The 20583-nt window shown below is 37.2% G+C and overlaps 1 protein-coding gene across 1 annotated transcript in view; it reads left to right on the forward strand.

Annotated features, from left to right (window-relative positions):
• The window catches only part of LOC149816465 (isoprenylcysteine alpha-carbonyl methylesterase ICME-like), a 44743-nt gene that overhangs the window by 3381 nt on the left and 20779 nt on the right, over window positions 1-20583 (forward strand). The window lies entirely within an intron of this gene.

Below are 20583 nucleotides of genomic sequence, written 5' to 3' on the forward strand. Positions count from 1 at the left end.
TTGCTTTTGTGCATGTGTGTGTGTTCTTGTGCTTGCAAGCATGTGCATGCAAAGTCACACATCACTTGCTTTTGTGTGTGTGTGTGTGTTGACATGCTTGCAAAGCCACACTTCACTTGTATATGTGCATGAAAAGTCGCCCATCACTTTCTTGTGTGTGTGTGTGCTTGTCCTTCGTGCGTGCATGCGTGCCTGCACCTTTGCCACTAAATTTGCATCCTTGCATGAATTTCCTTTGATTTGCAACTACAGAATGAAGCATATTTTTTTGTGAGGGAAGCAAATATGCATGATAATATGTAATCTGTGCATATCATTTGTTGGTTAGGCGGAAGTGTAGTAAAGACTGCTGTAGCAGAAAGGTATGCAAGGAACTTTTTCAAGGGATAAATAATAAAGACATGGATTTCATCCTAATAGGAAAGGGCAAAATTCTGAGTGAAAATGGGCCCTTATCTTTCAGTTTTATGGAACATATTGGATAAGTTGTATGAGTAGGATGTGAACACAATCATATTGTGTATGTTAGAGAGTTGGCTTGTTATGGCCATTTTCCTTTGTGATGGGGACTCTTTTGAGACTCTTCTGAGAAGCTTCAACATTCTCTTAAAGTGAAATAGAGCTGGAATTCAACCAATATACACTGGAAATAATCAAGCCAAATTTATGATAACTTTTTGGGTAAAATTTTATACCGGCTAGCATTCAAGTGACGTGTAGCCTTTTTTCTTGATTGATAAGTTACACAAATCAATACTAATTTGTCAAGAGATAAACTCTCAGTACTAGCTGATTACTTCAGCTGGACATTCAAATTGAGTAGTGACCATTTTTGTGGGTTGTGGTTCATAGGCCGTTGTGCTGAGACTTGGTTTTATTAGGTGAGAGTGTAATGAAAAGAGGCGGAAGCACCAATGGAGCAAAAAGCACTCTTTTAAGAGTGACCTCAAGAGCCAAGAACACAAACACTAAAAGTGCACACACAAAACTCTCAAAAGTAGAAAATGACTTAAAGTCATAAGTTGGATTTATTGAAGAAAGGAAGAGAAGGGTAAAAACCCAATGCTTACAAGAGGAGATTACCTCCTCTATTTATAGAGGAGGGAGTCTTAAGGAAGGGACCACAAGGGGCTCCCATGTAGTCGTTGGGAGCCCCAACGGTCATAAATCTGACCGTTGGGGCCCCAACGACTACATGTGTGGGGCCCTTGTGGTCTTACAAAAAGGAGAAAATAAAAAAAAAGGAAAAAGAAAAAACAGAAAAAAGAAAAATGTAAAAAAAGAAAAGGTTACATTGTGGTTTTACAAAAATACCCCTATCGGGTATTTCAAGAAAAGGGAAACTGTATATATATACATATATGTATATATATACTTATATATATACAAATGTATATATATATATATAAGTATATGTATATATATATACATATTTTAACATGCCCCCTCAAACTTTACGGGGAGAAGACCGAAAGTTTGCTAAGAAGAAACATAAATCGTGGAGTTGGGAGCGCCTTGGTGAAGAAGTCAGCTAGTTGATATTCTGAAGTAACATATGGTAATGAGATAGTCCCTTTGAGATATTCGTCTCGAACATAATGGCAATCCATTTCGATATGCTTGGTCCGCTCATGAAAAGTGTGATTTATGGCAATGTATATCGCACTTTTGTTATCACAGCAAATGTTGGTGGGAGTGGAAATGGGGACGCCCATGTCACCAAGGAGACTCCTGAGCCACACGATTTCCATAGTTGTCATTGCCATGGCCCGATATTCAGCTTCAGTGGATGACAGCGAAACCTTCTGCTGCTTCTTGCATCTCTACGAAATGAGAGATTCACCTAAGAAAATACAAAGACCCGTTATTGAGATACGATCATTGGGATTTCTTCCCCAGTCAGCATCAGTAAAAGCAGTTAAGTCAATAGATGAGGAAGAGGATACGAAGAGTCCCTTGGATATAGTATTTTTGATGTATCGCACAATTCTCATTACGGCCGCCATATGAACCGAAGTAGGTTCATGCTGAAACTGACTTGCTGCATGAACCGCATGAGCTATATCTGGACGTGTGATGGATAGATAGGTGAGGGATCCGATTAATTGACGGTAGGGGGTTGGATCCTCAAGAAGAACACCATTTTCAAGTCTCAGTTTCGCATTGATAACTTCGGGAGTCTCAACTTTCTTTTCATCAGATATTCCTGATTTGGTACAAATTTCTGCAGCTAATTTCATTTGAGATAGGATGTATCCTCGCGCGGAATAAGCCACTTCAATTCCTAAAAAATATCTCAAATATCCAAGATCAGACGTATCAAAAGTTTCTTTTAACATAGACTTTACATCATTTACTCCCTTTTTGTCATTCTCAGTGATGATCATATCATCAACATACAACAGAAGCATAATAATGGAGTCACCTGTCCTTTTAACAAAAAGAGCAGTGTCAGTATAGCAGGAAGAAAATCCTAAATTGATTAATACATTACTAAACCTATCATACCAAGCTTTAGGAGCTTGCTTAAGTCCATATAAAGCCTTTTTTAATTTCAAAATTTTTCCATTTAAATCCATACCTAGAGGCGGTTCCATATAAACTTCTTCATTTAAATTACCATTCAAAAATGCATTTTTGACATCAAGTTGAAAGATTGGCCATTTTTTAACAGAGGCTATAATAATAAGAGCTCAAACACTAGTCATTCGAGCAACTGGGGCAAAAGTTTCATCATAATCTACCCCATACTCTTGGGCATATCCTTTGGCTACCAACCTAGCCTTATATTTTTCCAATGAACATCACTCTTAGTTTTTACTTTAAAAACCCATCTACATCCAATCGATTTCTTGCCATTGGGAGGATCAATGATTTCCCAAGTTTGCGCCCTTTTAAGAGCATTAAGTTCTAGTTCCATAGCTTCATTCCAATGAGCATATTGTTTAGCATCATTGTAATGAGATGGTTCATGAAAGGAGTGAAGAGCAAGTAGGCATGCTCGAAAGTTAGGAGAAAAAGAATCATAAGAAACAAATCTATTGGGTATTTTGAGAATACGATTTGATTTTCTTTGAGAGGTCTCTTCGATTGACTCACTTTGAGAGAATTTTTCAAGGGCACGAGGAGGATTTCTTTCATTCCTTCTAGAGTAAACTTGTATTTGTCTTGAAACATTTTCTTCTAAGTTTTGATCATCATTTGGATGTTCAAAATGATCTTCACTAAGAGGTTCACTAGGATCAATATGATCATCTATGATGTTTTCTTGAGGCAATAAGTCAAATAAAAAAGAATAATCAATATTTTCATTTGGTTGGTGCGAAAAACCATTTTCTTCTTCTAGGAATGTGACATCTTTTGAGATATAAAGTTTGTTTTTGAGTATGTCAAAACATCGATAACCTTTTTGTTTTTCGCCATATCCCAAGAAAATACATTCAATAGCCCTAGGAGAAAGTTTATCATTTTTGTGAGTTAGAACAAAGCATTTACATTAAAAAATCCTTAGTCTTTTATAATCGGGAGACATATTGTAAAGTTTTTCAAATGGAGAAAGATTTTTCAAAGAGGATGAAGGGGTTATATTGATAAGATATGTTGAAGTTAGAACCAGAGTTACCGGAAGCGCCTAGGCAAAAGGGGAAGCGCGCTTCCCCGAAGCGCGCTTCGGAAGCGCGAAACGTCGCGCTTCCGAAGCGTGAGGGGAAGCGTCCCCCTTTTTTGGGAAGCGCGCTTCCCTTTTATGGGAAGCACGTCCCCCTTTTATGGGAAACGCGCTTCCCATAAATGGGAAGCGCGCTTCCCCCACGCTTCCCCCACGTTTCCCCCACGCTTCCCCCACGCTTCGCCCTCGCTTCCCCCTCGCTTCCCCATTTTTTTCATTTTTTTTCGCTTCCCCTCGCTTCCGGTTCGCTTCCTAGGTCGCTTCCGGTTCGCTTCCTAGGTCGTTTCCGAGACGGTTCGGAATTTTCTTCTAAGTGGTCCCACGCTTCCCCGCTTCCTAAATTTTTTAAAGTGCCTCGCTTCCCGCTCCCGCTTCCCGTATCGCTTCCCGCTCCCGCTTCCTCGACTGGTAACTCTGGTTAGAACCGCTTCGGCCCAAAAGGATTTTGGGATATTTTTTGAAATTAATAATGTTCTTGTAGTTTCTATTATGTGTCTATGCTTTCTTTCCGCGAGACCATTTTGTTGCGGAGTGTTGGGACAAGAACGTTGATGACAAATTCCATTTTCTTTTAAATAACTTTGAAAATCATTGGACATATATTCGCCTCTCGAATCGGACCTAAGAATAGATAGATTTCCCAAAAATTGATTTTTAACCATTGCATGAAATTCTTTAAAGAAGGAGAAAACTTCGGATTTGCGACTTAGGAAGTAAATCCACGTAAATCGAGTGAAGTCATCAATAAAGACCACATAATACGAAAATCCTCCTTTAGACAAAATAGGGGAAGGTCCCCACACATCGGAATGAACAAGTTCAAATGGTCGAGTAGTAAAGTAACTTCTTTGAGGAAATGGAGTAGCTTTAGATTTCCCAAAAATGCAATCTTTACAAGTCATGCGATTGTCTTTACAAGTATTGTTCAAAAACGGAAAAAGAGACATTTTTACAAAATTTGGATGACCAAGTCTTTCATGCCAAATTCCAATACTTTTGTCTTTTACAAGATTGCAAGATGACTTAGACGGAAGAGTCAAAAAGTCCATAAAATAGAGATCACCCCTTCTATGGCCTTGCCCAATCAGCTCCCCTGACTGGAGATCCTGCACGGTGCAATCTTTAGGTGAGAAAGAGACTTGGCATCCATAATCGGTGATTTGAGAAACGGAAAAAAGATTTAAATTAATTTTTGGAACGATTCTTACTTTAGGAACGAAATTTTTTTGAGAATTTTTAAAATCAAGTGTTCCAATACTTTCAATTTTCAATGATGTTCCATCGGCCGTTGAAACATAAGAGGATATGGGTTCGGAAAAAACATTTGAAAGAGAGTTTTTATGAGATGTCATATGAAAAGAAGCACCGGAGTCTAGTATCCACATATCTGGAGGTGATGAAGAATAAGCGATGGCGGCTCCGTATGTTGAGGAAGAAGTCTTGAGAAGATGTTGGAGAACTTCAGAAATATGATTAAGAGTCTTTTTGATATCTCCTTTGTGCACTTTCTTCTTCCTTCTTTGGAGAATTTTCTCCAACCACAGCTACTTTTCCTTTAAGTTTGGGACAAACCGGTCTAATGTGTCCCGGTTCATTACAATAATGACATATTATTCCCTTTCTAGGCCCATTACTATTTTTGTTAAAGTGAGGAGGTCTATAGGCTTTAACATTTGATCCGGGCCTAGTAACGGCCAAAACTTCATCACTCTTAATGCTTAAGCCAAGTCGAGTTTCCTCTTGGCATATTTCGGCAAGGGCGTCTTTAATAGGTAGGGCTTTGCTTCTATGGAGAAGAGATGCCCTAACTTGTTCAAATTTCGGGCGAAGACCATGAAGAAATTGAAAAAAGTGCTCCTTTTCAATTTGTTCCCTTCTTAACTCAATATCTTCCGGAGCCACCCATTTAGGCTCAAGAAGAACAAGTTCATCCCAAAGAGGGGTTAGAGAGCTAAAATAGTCCCGGACACTCATATCCATTTGTTTGGTAGAACGGATTTTTTTCTTGACAAAAAAATTGTCGAGCAAGATCCTTTTGGGTATACATACCCTTAAGGAAAAACCATGCCTCATTGGCCCTTCTAAATTTGGCAATATTGGCACAATTTTTAAGGTCTACATTGTTCATAAACCATGCCAAAATTTTGGCATGGTTACTTTCCCAATCCTCAACTTTGGATTGATGGTCATTGATAGCTTTGATGCGCTCATCGCCATCTAAAGCTTTTTCAACCTCATTTTTTATTTTAGTGAGAACAAGAGAGAGTTCGAGAGTAGTTCTCATAACAAAACCCCAAAGTTTCTTACCTCTTAGACGATTTTCCATAACGGAGGCCCACATGAGATAGTTGGACCCATTTAGCTTGAAAGAAAGCTTCACTTTAGAACCACGTTCCATCGACACCAAATATCCTTCCTTTCTTAAAATTTGAGAGGCACATGTTCCAAGATAATAAAGAGAAGCCCAATCACCAACCGAGCTTTGATACCATGTAATGAAAAGAGGCGGAAGCACCAATGGAGCAAAAAGCACTCTTTTAAGAGTGACCTCAAGAGCCAAGAACACAAACACTAAAAGTGCACACACAAAACTCTCAAAAGTAGAAAATGACTTAAAGTCATAAGTTGGATTTATTGAAGAAAGGAAGAGAAGGGTAAAAACCCAATGCTTACAAGAGGAGATTACCTCCTCTATTTATAGAGGAGGGAGTCTTAAGGAAGGGACCACAAGGGGCTCCCATGTAGTCGTTGGGAGCCCCAACGGTCATAAATCTGACCGTTGGGGCCCCAACGACTACATGTGTGGGGCCCTTGTGGTCTTACAAAAAGGAGAAAATAAAAAAGGAAAAAGAAAAAAGAGAAAAAAGAAAAATGTAAAAAAGAAAAGGTTATATTGTGGTTTTACAAAAATACCCCTATCGGGTATTTCAAGAAAAGGAAAACTGTATATATATACATATATGTATATATATACTTATATATATACAAATGTATATATATATATAAGTATATGTATATATATATACATATTTTAAATGAGAGATCATGTGAGCAATAGATACAAAGATATGCTGGCTGCTTGATTAGCTTCCCTACTTATAGGCATAGACAAGTGAGGCTTTGTGTCCATTTTTCAGAGCGCACATTTTTGGAGTAGCTGCCAAGTGAAATATAACTAGCATTATTAGTGGACAAATGCATAATGAGATATAAAGTTCAAAGTAAAATGCTGCATAGGAAAAATGTGTTTCATTATCAAATTAATCGCATGCCATTAGGAACTCTTAATGGTATATCTTCATTTTAGAAACTATATGGTGCTATCCAAAATTCTAAGATGATGAAATTTTTTGGAAGCACTTGTTTTGTGCTTTTGCCTAGTAGATACAGTGATAAGCTCTCAGCACGTGCTGTTAAATGTTGCTTTTTGGTATTCTCTATTGGACAAAAAGGTTATAAGTGCTATGATCCTGTAGAAAGGAGAATTTGGATATCTAGGCATGTTGTGTTTCATGAGGATATCTACTTTGATAATATGGAGCGAAAGAGAAAGATCCAATTGATTTCTCTTTCTTGATACCTTTTCTATGGAATAATGAATTGATAAGAGTTTGGAGATTCAAGAGGAGAAAACTCAAATGAGAGATAGTATGTTTAGGCAAACATATTCTAGGAGGCAAGGAAATGTGGTTGAAACACCATTCTTGGATCAAATAGAGATGGAGGAAAAAGACAACTTAGAGGCCAATTCTGATTCCCTTTCAGTTGATTCAGAGCACATAAGTCTAGAGTCTCCTTCCATTACCTCACCTTCTCAGGCACGTCAAAGTGACAAGGTTTTTGTTCTTCCTCGTTTTGCGTCTTAGGATTCTTTCCTCAGCATTGTGCTTATCTGACCCTAATCTACTCTTATGTTGAGCTTAGTTCCTATGCAGAAGCAACTTCTAAAGAGATGTGGCAGCAAACCATGGCTGAAGAGTTGAGTGCACTGGAGAGGATGCATGCATTGGACCTTGTAACTTCTACCTGAAAAGAATGTGATTCATTGTAAATGGGTGTACAAAATTAAGACCAAGGAAGATGGGTCAATTGAGAGGTATACAACAAGGTTTGTTTCGAAGGGTTATAGCCATTAATTCAGAATTGATTTTGTTGAGACTTTTGCTCCTATTGCCCATATGACTACCATAAGGACTCTACTTGCATTGGCTGGTGTAAGACAATGGAATTTGTGGTAACTATATATGTGAAGAGTGCCTTTTCGAATGGAGACTCAGAGGAAGAAGTGTATATGGAATTATTACAAGGTTACGTTAGATTAGAAGATAAAGTGTGCAGATTTAGAACTCTATATGGGCTTATTAAGCAATCACCAAGAGCATGGTTTGAAAAATTTAGCTCAAGAGTTAAAAGTTTTGGGTTTGACCAAATCTATCATGATCTTGCTTTGTTTGTTTTTTCCTCATCTAAAGGAAAGTGTATATTGCTTTATGTGTATGCTATGATTATTATAGGTGATGATTTATAGAAAGTAGAGTACGAAAATAAGGTTTGCTAGCATATTTGAGATGAAGGATCGGGCGGACCTAAAATATTTTCTTAGATTGGAGGTTGCATACTCGAGAAGAGGAATCTGTTTGTCACAACACAATTATGCAACTTATCTGGTAATAAAGGCAAGACTAATAGATGATTCAAAAAATGTTGGTTTTCCTATGAAAGCAAACATAAAGTTGAGAGCCACATATGGGGTTGAGCTTGGAGATCCAGTTGTATATAGAAAGCTGATTGAAAGTCTGATATACTTGGCAATATCAAGGCCTGATATTACTTATGCAGTTCATGTAGCCAATTTGTTGAGCTCCCCTAGATCAGTTCATCTTATTGCGGTTTTTCAAATTATTAGATATGTGAGAGATACCATGCATTTTGGAATGTTCTTCTCATCATCCTTTACTTTTTATTTTAGAGCTTTTTGTGATGCTGCCTTTGAGGGATCTATACGAGACAAACTCTCCACCACATGATTTTGTGTTTTCCTTGTGAGCTCTCTAATATCATGGAAAAGTAAGAAGCAACAACGTGTAGCACTATCCACAGCAGAAGCAGAGTATAGAGTCATGACCCAAGTTCTTGTTGAGATTATACGGGTTGGATGGCTTCTGAAAGAGCCAAGTGTCTTCGTTTGTGGGAGAACCTTCTTATATTGTGACCATATGAGTGCCATCCATGCAAAAAATCCAAAATTCTATGAAAGAACGAAGTACATTGAGATAGATTATTACTTTACCGGGAGGGCATTTGAGGATAAGATTATTTCATTGGAGCATGTGGGCTCAAAGGAGAAAATCATTGATATTTTTACCAAGAAGCCTTGCACCCTATATAACCATGACATGTCAGTTCGAATGTCATACCCGTGTCGACATGGGTATGGGTACTGGGCATAGTGCAGGTACGCCACGGGTCGGGTCCTGCACTGTGCTGGATTGGGTCTAATGCAGACCCGAACCTCAGTAAATAAAAGCAAAAGCAACCCCCCCTCGAAACCCTTGACTCTCTCTCTCTCTCCCTGGTCTTGCTCTTGAAACCCTCGACACGGGAACGGGTACCGAGCATAGTGCAGGTACGCCACGGGTTGGGTCTCGCACTGTGCTGGGTCGGGTCTAATGCAAACCCGAACCTCAGGAAAAAAAGCAAAAGCACCCCCCCGAAACCCTTGATGCTCTCTCTCTCTCCCTGGTCTTGCTCTTGAAACCCTCAACTCTCTCTTTGGTTCTCGTCTTCCCCACTCTCTCTCTCTCTCTCTCTCGTTTCCCCCCTCTTTTTGTCTCTCTCTCGACGACTGCAGAGAGGTAAACTAAAGGGGTTAGGGGAGGGGGAAACAAGAAGAGAGAGAGGGTACCTACCTCGTATGGGGTCCTCCTTCTTAGTATCTCAATCGATCGAGAGAGGCAGTGGGGATGGGGTTAAATAACCCATTCCCTTTTATATTTTTCCAAACACACGCACACATATTTTTAAAACACCCTCTTATTTAAAAAAAATCATTTTACCCCTTCTTCCTCTTTTACATTTAAAATGTTATTATTATTATTTTTTCTTTCATTTAAAAATGTTATTTTTGTTGTGTTGTACCCTTTGTATCCGCACCCGCACCCAGGTGACATAGCTTGCAACACTACACTTCCAATCTTTTCCAAACTTGGGATGATTACCCTTGCATCATCTCATGTTTGAGGGGAAGTGTAGAGTAGTGTATGAAAGAAGATGAAATCCATAATCGGATCTTCAAATGATACTCACAAAAGATCTCTTTATAAGAACCACGAAGGTTCATAAATGGCATACACTCACAAGAACCACTAGGGTTCATACAAAATACTCAAAAAGAGTATGCAAACAAAGAAAAAAGAGGAAATATATTTCATTCAAGTGGGGGAAACCCACACAAAAAGAATGTATTACAAGGGGAAAATGACCCCATGTATATATATATATATATATACTACATAAAAGGGAGCAAGAGAGGGAGTTGTTGGGCTCCCAATGGCTCTAACGACTCCTTTGTAAATGTACTTTTTGACTTGGTCAAAAAGTAGCTAAAAGTTGAGATGGCTAAAAAATGAAAAATAAGACTAATCGTAATTGGATTCTAACCTAACCTAACTAAAATACATAACTTAAACAAAAAGGAAATTACATATGAGATTACATATACGAGATTACATATTTTAACACTCCCCCTCAAGCTTACGGTTGAATAACCGAAAGTTTGTTTAAGAGAAAGTGAAATCGTGGAGCGGCGAGAGGTTTGGTAAAGAAATCTGCCAATTGATATTTCGAGAAAACATAGGGAAGATCAATTATGTAGAAATTCCTCTTGCACGAAGTGACAATCTATTTCAATATGCTTGGTGCGTTCGTGAAATGTCTGGTTACTGGCAATATCAGCATAGTCTTGATGCTCCTGTGCTTTCAATACCCATGTCATGAAGCAAGCGTCGTAGCCATTGCCCTGTATTCGACTTTAGTTGACGGGAGAGAAACCTTATGTTGCTTCTTGCATCTCCATGAGATCAATGAGTCACCTAAGAACACACAAAAGCCAGTAGTTGAGTGTCGATCATTGGGATCACCTCCCTAGTCCGCAGCAATATAAGTAGTAAATTCTAAGGAACAAGCAAACAAAAAAAGTTGTTTAAAAATGGAAGTTTTAATATATCTAATAATGCGTAAAACAACTCATATGAACAGTGGTAGGAGCATGCTGTGTGAACCGAATGCACAATGTCAGGTCTTGTAATAGAAAGATAAGACAGTGCCCCGACAAGTTGTCTGTAAGGTGTTGGATTTTTAAGAAGTTCTCAATCATCTATCTTCATTTTGACATTTACAACTTCGGGAGTGTCAACCTGTCATTCATCTGAGATACCAGACTTGTCAACAATATCTAGAGCAAATTTAGATTGAGTTAGTAAATAGCCCCTGGGAGAATAAGCAACTTTTATTCCAAGAAAGAATTTTAAGAAACCCAAATCACTCATTTCAAAGTGTGTTTTGAGAATTTTTTTAATGCTGTCAACTCCCTATTGATCATGTCATCTATATAGAGGAGAATGATGATAATACGTGTATCAGAATTCTTAACAAACAAAGTTGTGTCAGTAAGATAAGATTGAAAAACAAAATCAAGCATAACTTGACTAACTTATCATACCAAGTCTTTGGGGCTTTCTTAAGTCCATATAAAGCCTTATTTAGATGAAGGGTTTTTCCTTCAGGAACGATGATGCCAGGTGATAGGTCCATGTATACTTCTTCGGCTAAGCTTTCATTTAGAAATGCATTTTTGACATCAATTTGATATATATGTTATTTTTTTACAGAGACAAGGGCTATTAAGATCCTTGCTGTAGTCATTTTAGCAACTGGGGCAAAAGTCTCTTTATAGTCTATTCCATATTCTTGGGAATAGCCTTTGGCAATTAATCGAGCTTTAAATCGCTCAAGAGTGCCATCACTCTTGGTTTTAACTTTGTATACCCATCGACATCCTATAGGTCTTTTGCTTGGTGAAATATCTTGAATGGTCTAGGTATTGGTTTTTTCTAAGGCTTTTAGTTCTGCTATCATTAGCTTTGGCCCATTCAGGGTGACTTTTTGCTTCAGCATAGTTGGAAGGCTCTTTATAGGAGTAAATCATGGCAATGTAGGCTTGATGTTTTGGTGTAAACGACTCATATGACACAAATTTTTCCAGAATTTTTGACACTCTAGATGACTTTCTAGTCAATATCTATTCATGTTCTTTGGTATATTTTTCTAAAGAGCATGGTTTCTCTAAATTTTTTCGCCTGGAATATTGAATACAATTTTGATCATTATTAATTGGTTTTGTACTTATCAGGTCATTTTGATTGTCGTGACTTTCATTAATATCACCTTCATCAATCTTTGGGACTAACAACAACAAACAACAACAACAACAACTACGCCTTCATCCCAAAACAATTGGGGTCAGCGAATCTTTGGGACTAAGTCCAACAAAAAAGAGTACTCATCTGTTTTCCTTAGGTTTTTTTACTAAAGAAACTCTCTTTTTTCTAGAAAAGACACATTTCTTGATACATATAATTTTTCAGATTCAAGGTCAAAACATCTATAGCCTTTTTGGTGACTTGCATATCCTAGAAAGGCACAAGGAATTGCACGATGAGAGAATTTATCATTTTTTATCTGTAAAAACAAAACATTTACACCAAAAAACCCTCAACCTAGAGTAATTTGGATTTTGTTTAAAAAGTTTTTCCACAGGAGAGATGTTTAGTATAGAAGATGACATTCTGTTAATGAGATAAACTGCTCTTAAAGTGGCTTCACCCCAAAAGGTTTTCGGTACTTGATGTATAATAAGTAAAGTTCTTGTTATTTCTATAATGTGTTTCTTTCGGCTATGCCATTTTTTTGAGGAGTACAGGGACATGATTTTTGATTTATAATACCGTGTGTGTTCAAATGATCTTTAAATTTTTTTGATAAAAACTTTTCTCTTGAATCAGTGCGTAAAATAGAGATCAATTTTAAATTAGTTTTTGACCATATTATGAAATATTTGAAAATGTGAAAAAACTTTGGATTTATGTTTAAGAAAATAAATCCAAGCATGTCCTGTAAATCTATGAAGATTACATAATATATAAAACCTCATTTTGATATAACAAGTGCAGGTCCCCATACGTCTGAGTGTATTAACTCAAATGGTCGTGAAAAAACAAAAGTTCTTTCTTGAAAGGATAATCTTTTTATTTTTTCAAGAATACAATTTTCACATGTAATTTTAGATCTTAGAATTAGACAATACCGCAAAAGGGATAGACATATGATAGATCCTAGAATTAAGTGGTGGGCACTGAAAGAAGCTAAACAAGGAATGTTTGTAGAGCGGGTAGTTAAGGAAGTTGATTGGTGTCTCGAAGAGGATTCAGAATCTATGTGGAATAAGATAGCGGATGGCATGAGAAAGGTGGCTAAGGAGGTATTGGGTGAGTCTAAAGGCGGTGCACCGCTAGGTAAGGATACATCGTGGTGGAACGAGGATGTCAAATTAGCTATTAAGGTTAAAAGAGAGTGTGAAATCTAAGTAAAAATCGTGATAATGAGAATTTGGAGAAGTATATGATAGCAAAGAAGGAAGCTAAAAAAGTAGTTCGGAACGCGTGGGATAAGGTATATAAGGATGTTTATGACAAGTTGGATACCAAAGAGGGTGAGAAGGATATTTATAGGCTTGCAAAGATGAGAGATAGGAAATCGAGGGATCTGGGTATGGTTAGATGTATCAAAGATGAAACGCAAAGGGTTTTAGTCAAAGATGAGGAGATTAAGGAGAGATAGAAAGATTATTTTGATAAGCTATTTAATGAAAGTCATGCTCAGGATCTTGGAGACTTTTCAATTCCTTTTCATGAGATGAATCGTGACTTCATGCGCAAGATTCAAAAGAAAGAAATTGCAGAGGCTTTGAAGAAAATGAAATCAAGAAGGGCAGTTGGCCCAGATGGTATACCTATCGAGGCTTGGAAATGCTTGAGAGAGAAAGGTTTAGAATGGTTGACAAATCTTTTTAACAAGATTTGGCGGACAAATAAGATGCCTAATGAGTGGAGGAAGAGTACTTTGGTGCCTCTATATAAGAATAAGGGTGATATACAAGATTGCACAAACTATCGTGGTATAAAACTCATGAGTCATACTATGAAACTTTGGGAGAGGGTGATTGAGTCTAGGTTGAGGAAGATTGTCATGATATCGGAGAATCAATTTGGTTTTATGCCTGGAAGATCAACTATGGAAGCTATACATCTTCTTAGACAACTTATTGAGAGAAATAGAGAGAGGAACAAAGATTTGCATATGGTTTTTATTGATTTGGAGAAGGCTTACGATAGAGTACCTAGGGACGTTCTTTGGTGGACAATGATGAAGAAAGGTGTTTCTCTCAAGTACATTAGTATAATTAAAGATATGTATGAAGGAGTAGTAACCAATGTCCGCACTTGCGGAGGGGTGACAACCAATTTTCCTATAACGGTTGGGTTACATCAAGGATCTGCTTTAAGCCCTTTCCTATTTGCTATAGTGATGGATGAGCTTACGAGATCAATTCAAGAAAATGTGCCGTGGTGTATGTTGTTTGCTGATGATATTGTTTTGATTGATGAGTCTAGAGCTGGGGTTAATGCTAAGTTAGAATTATGGAGACAGACATTGGAAGCAAGAGGTTTTAAGTTGAGTAAGAGTAAGACAAAATACATGGAATGTCGTTTTAGTAAGCAACGAAGTAGTGATGGGAGTGTAGTGAAGCTTGGTGAGCACGAAATATCGGTGGATGATTCTTTCAAATATTTGGGATCTATCATTCAAAAGTATGGAGAAATTGATGGAGATGTAAATCATAGGATAAAGGTTGGGTGGATGAAATGGAAGAGTGCAACTGGAGTGTTGTGCGATCGTAGAATGCCATTGCGGTTGAAGGAAAAGTTTTATAGGACGACTATTAGGCCCGCTTTACTATATAGTACGAAATGTTGGGCTGCCAAGAGACATCATATTCAAAAAATGAGTGTAGCTGAGATGCGTATGCTGAGATGGATGTGTGAAAATACAATAAAAGATAAGATTCAGAACGAGGAGATACGTAAGAAGGTAGGCGTTGCACCCATTGAAAATAAGATGAGAGAGAATCGTTTACGGTGGTTTGGACATATTCGACGAAGGCCTAATGATGCTCCAGTTAGAAGGATGGAGAAATGGGAAAATATATTAGTTAAAAGAGGTCGGGGTAGGCCTAGGAAGACATGGATGGAGGTGATAAGAAAGGATATGAATGCTTTGAACCTCACCGAGGACATGGCATTGGATAGAAATGAATGGAGGAGAAGGATTCATGTGGAAGACCCATAATGATTTTCTTTGTTGGTTCATATCGCCGACCCCAATTGTGTTGGGATGAAGGCGTAGTTGTTGTTGTTGTACAATCATGGTTACAAAAATTTTCTATTTTTGGAAAAAACTAGAACTTGGATACACTAGGATGTCCAAGTTTTTTGTGCCATAGATCTAAGTCAACATTTTGAACATTACAACACAATGTCTTCTTGGGTATTTCCAAAAAATCCATGTAATATAAGCCTCCTTTTCTATGACCTTCCCAAATCAACTTCCCTGACTGGTGATCTTGCACTCGACATCCACGAGAGGAGAAAAAACATTACATCCATAGTCAGACAATTGTTAGACAAATAAAAGATTTAGGTTGAGCTTAGTTATATATCTAACTTGTGGAACAATTTTTTTTTGAGTTTGAAAAACTTTTTTCAAAATTTCCTACTCCCTTGATTTCAAGGGCAGTACCATCAACAATAAAAACATTTGATCCATTTGAATTATAACATTCAGATAACATATCAACGTTTGCTGTCATATGAAATGAAGCACCTGAGTCAAGAAGCCAAAGAAATTTACCAGGATTAGAGATGCCTAAGGAAGATGCGGCGGCTCCAACAGATGAAGATGCTCCTTTGAGCAGAGGTTGCAGTGCTTCCACCAATTGAGTCAAAGACATGCTTCCGATAGATGGTTCATTTGGTTCTTGAGATGGTCCACCGAAGGCAACCTTCTTTTCATGTGGTTTCTTCAATTTTGGACAGTGGGTTTTTACATGTTCTGGTTCTCGATAATAGTAACATGTCACTTTCTTTTTTTCAAATTCATTTCCATTTCTCTAATCATTTGTCCTCCCATAAATTAGAGGCTTGTATGTACAAACATGATTTTCCGGTCTAGACATGGCTAGGACGGAGTCATCATCATTCTTGATGATTCTATTCTTGAACCTATTCCCCTCCATGCTCAACTCCTCTATTGTGTCTTCAATTGAGGGAATCTTCCCTCGATGAAGAACATATTTGGTAGATTCAAACTTCGATCTTAGTTCATTGATAAATTGAAAGAAATGCTCCACATTAATTTGATTTTGGTGGAGTTCAATGTATTGTGGACAATGCCACTTAGGTTCAAGAAGAGTTAACTCTTCCCAGTAATATTCTCTAATAGTTTTGTCCCTTTGAACCATATTCCGAACTTGATTTTGTAAATTACATATATGGACAATATCTTTAAGAAAATACATTCTCTTTAAATAATCCCAAGCATCATTGGCATGTGTTAAAATGTAAACTGTAATATATATATATATATTATTTAATATTATTATATTTTCTTTTATTATTTTTCTTTATTTTCTTTTTTAGCATCTAGTTCAATAGAAACTAGATATTTGATCCAGTCAAGTTCCTGTTGGAACTTGACTGTGCAAATAGCTGTTGGACTCTAGTCCAACAACTATAATAAATGTAGTCCAACAGCTATAATAATAAATGCTGTTGGACTACAGTCCAACAGCTATATTAAGAGACGTTGGAATCCAACATCTCTTTTGGAGAGCTCAAAATGAGCTCTCCTCTCTCTTCCACTTTTTTGTATATATAGGGGTGAACCCCTTCAATGTAAAACAATGCTTCTTAAGCATTTTGTTCGTGAATAAAGTATTATTTATTTTTCAAGTGTTCTTCCTTTTATACCCTTTCAAGGGTCATGCTTGTAGTGTCTCCAATAGACACTTGTTTGTGAGTTATTTGTGCATTTGTTGAAGACCACCATTTCATTACATGGTATGAGAGCTATGAAATCCTTAGAGCTTGAAGAGCTTCCGCCTCGATTTTCGTGTCACATTTACAAAAGGTGTTTCATCACCTTGTTCTTGGCTCAAGAAGATTTGTTTGAAGAAAGGCGAACTTGTGCTACAAAAATTTTTGGTTTTATATCCTCTCTTATTCCTTTGTCTACTCTTTTTCTTTTCTTTTTATTTTTCTCTCTCTCTCCTCCTATTTATTCCTCTCTTACCCTTGTAAAAGATGGATGACAATGATAAGATCACCATCATTTCTATGAAGCTAAATGATACTAACTATGTAATGTGGGCTTCGATTATGAAGCACCACATTTGGGGAAAAGGTTTATGGGGTATAGTGGATGGTTCCGATTTGGAACCTAAACTATCTCTTACCAAGAAAGAGGGTGATAAAAAGGTTCCTCTAACGGAAGAAGAGAAGAGTAAGGCGTTAGCCACTTATGAAAAGAAATGGAAAGAATGGAGGATAGGGCATGCAAAAATTATGTCATGGCTCATCAATAGCATAGACATTAAAAAATGCTCTAGTCTAGCAAGTTTGAGCATGCCGATAAGGCTTGGGAATACCTCAAAAACATGTATTCCCTTAAAGATATTGCACATGTATGCAATTTACAAGATAAAGTTCGGACAATGACTCAAAAAGATAAAACTATTCGAGAATATTATAATGAGTTGTCCGAACTTTGGGAAGAGTTGGCTCTTCTTGAGCCCAAATGACATTGTGCCGAAGACATCGAGCTTCGCCAAAAGCAACTCGATATGGAACATTTCTATCAATTTGTGAATGGTCTAAGGCCGGAGTTTGAATCCACCAAATCGGCCCTTTTACATCGTGGAAAAATTCCTTCTATTGTTGATACTATATAAGAGCTCACTATGGAGGAAAATAGACTTAGAAAAAGTACTCCAAAAGTTGATGATGACTCTGTTTTAGCTGTATCTAGACCGGAGAATCAGACTCGTACTTTCATTTTGGAAGGCAAAACGACGACTTTGATAAAAGAAAAGTTATTTGTCATCATTGTCATGAACCGGGGCATTATAGGCCTCAATGTCCAAAGTTAAAAAGAAGAGAAGAAAAAAGAGTTGCATCTGTTGAATCTGAGTCAAAAGATCAAGATGCACCTGTGTCTATGGCTCAATTGATGGAAATCCTTCAACCTCTTCTCAAAGGGGTATCCTCCTCAACCGAAGCCTCAACTGGAGCGACAGTTGCATCTTTCTCCAGTCCATGTAACTTTCCTTGGCTTTTAGATTCTGGTGCTTCTTTTCATATGACCCCAAATGTTAATAGTCTATCCGAATGTCTTAAAATTAACTCAAGTGTGTCAAAGGTTTTTACAGCCGATGGCACATCTCTTGAAGTAAAAGGAATAAGATGTTTTGAAAATCTTAAAAAATCCAAAAGATTTTTTATCCCAGAAGTTAGATATATCCCTAAACTTAATTTGAATCTCTTATCTGTCTCGCAAATATCTGATTATGGATGTAATATCTCCTTTTCTTCTCATGGTTGTTGGGTACAGGATCGCCAGTCAGGGAAGCTGATTGGGGAAGGCCATAGAGAAGGAGGACTTTATTACATGGACTTTTTGGAATTACCCAAGAATGCATTTTGTTATAATATTCAGAAATTAGAATTGGATTTATGGCACAAAAGGCTTGGCCATCCTCATATGTCTAAAATTCAATATTTTCCAAGTTTGGAAAAATTTTGTAATTCTGAAAATTTTTCTTGTAAAGACTGCATTCTTGGCAAAATGAAAAGGTTACCATTTCTTAGTATAACTTTTGTTTCCTCACGACCACTTGAGTTAATACATTCGGATGTTTGGGGCTCCGCACCAGTTATTTCCAAAGGTGGTTATACATATTATGTCATTTTTGTTGATGACTTTTCTAGACATACTTAGATTTATTTTCTTAAACATAAATCTGATGTCTTTGCTAACTTCCAAATATTTCATAAAATGGTTAAAAATAAGTTTCAAAATGATATTTCTGTTTTTCGTACTAATTCAGGAGAAGAATTTATGTCCAACGAATTCAAAGACTATCTCAATTTACATGGTATTACACATCAAAGATCATGTCCACACACTCCACAACAGAATGGCCTAGCCGAACGCAAACATCGGCACATTATGGAAACTACTAGGACATTGCTAATTGCAAATCAAGTTCCAAAAAGTTTTTGGGCTGAAGCGGTCCTAACTGCCACCTACCTCATTAATAGGATGCCATCTTCCTCATTAAAGAATACAACTCCAATAGAAAAGCTTGTTAATTTAACTCCAGATTATTCTAGATTAAGAGTCTTTGGATGCAAATGTTTTGTTTTCACCAACAGAAATGACAAACTCTCTCCTCGTGCAATCCCATGTGCCTTTTTAGGATATGCTGATAATCAAAAAGGCTACAGGTGTTTCAATTTTCAAAATGACAAATTATATGTGTCAAGAAATGTATCTTTTTTGGAAAAAGAAAGCTTCTTTGAATTTGAAAAATCCAAGGATGTCAACGAATACTCGTTTTTAATTGATCCAACTTCAAAATCCAATGAATGTGATGTTGGATGTGACCTTGACAATGATCAAAGTCCTATTGTTGTTGAAAATGATGATAATGAAGAGCAAATCCATAGGGATGTTAGTCTACAATATTCAAGATGTAGAGAGCAAAATCTTCCATGTGCATTACAAAAATACTCTGAAGTCTCACCTAGAAGAACGTCTAGAATCTCTAAACCTCCAGAAAAATTTGTGTCTTATGAATCTTTTTCACCCACGTATAGGGCCGCCATTACATTAATACAATCATATGTTGAACCATCATCCTATTCTCAAGCAAAAAATCATATAGAATGGATAGAAGCCATAAAAATAGAATTGGATGCACTAGAAAAGGCCAATACTTGGACGATACAAGATATCCCTTCGGGTAAGAAACCTATAGGTTGTAGGTGGGTATACAAAGTCAAAACCAAAAGTGATGGGACCCTAGAAAGATATAAGGCCCGTTTAGTAGCAAAATGATATGCCCAAGAGTATGGCATCGATTATGAAGAAACATTTGCTCCTGTGGCCCGTATGACCACTGTTAGAACTTTAATAGCCTTGGCCTTCATTAGAACATGACCTATCTTTCAATTAGATGTCAAAAATGCTTTTCTGAATGAGAATCTCGTTGAAGAAGTATACATGGAAGCCCCACCTGGTATTAGTATCCCTAAGGGTAAAGCTCTTCGTCTAGAAAAAGCTCTTTATGGTCTTAAACAGGCTCCAAAGGCCTGGTATGACCGATTTAGTCATGTTATGCTTGATATTGGTTTTCAACCTTGTTTAACTGACACTGCTTTGTTTGTTAAGAAATCTGATGCAGGCATCATTATTCTTCTTCTCTATGTGGACGACATGATCATCACCGGAGGCGACAAACAGGGAGTTGCAAATATCAAATCTCTTCTTAAAACTCACTTTGAAATGACTGACTTAGGTTTATTAAGATATTTTTTAGGCATTGAAGTTGCTTATTCCCCTCGGGGGTATTTGATATCTCAATCTAAATTTGCTCTTGATATCGTTTTCAGGTCTGAAATTACAGATGATAAGAAAGTAGACACTCCAGAAGTTGTCAATGTTAAAATGAAAATTGATGA

Source organism: Nuphar pumila, chromosome 14, assembly GCF_984573655.1.
Source record: "Nuphar pumila chromosome 14, dmNupPumi1.hap1.1, whole genome shotgun sequence".
Classification (NCBI taxonomy): Eukaryota; Viridiplantae; Streptophyta; class Magnoliopsida; order Nymphaeales; family Nymphaeaceae; genus Nuphar; species Nuphar pumila.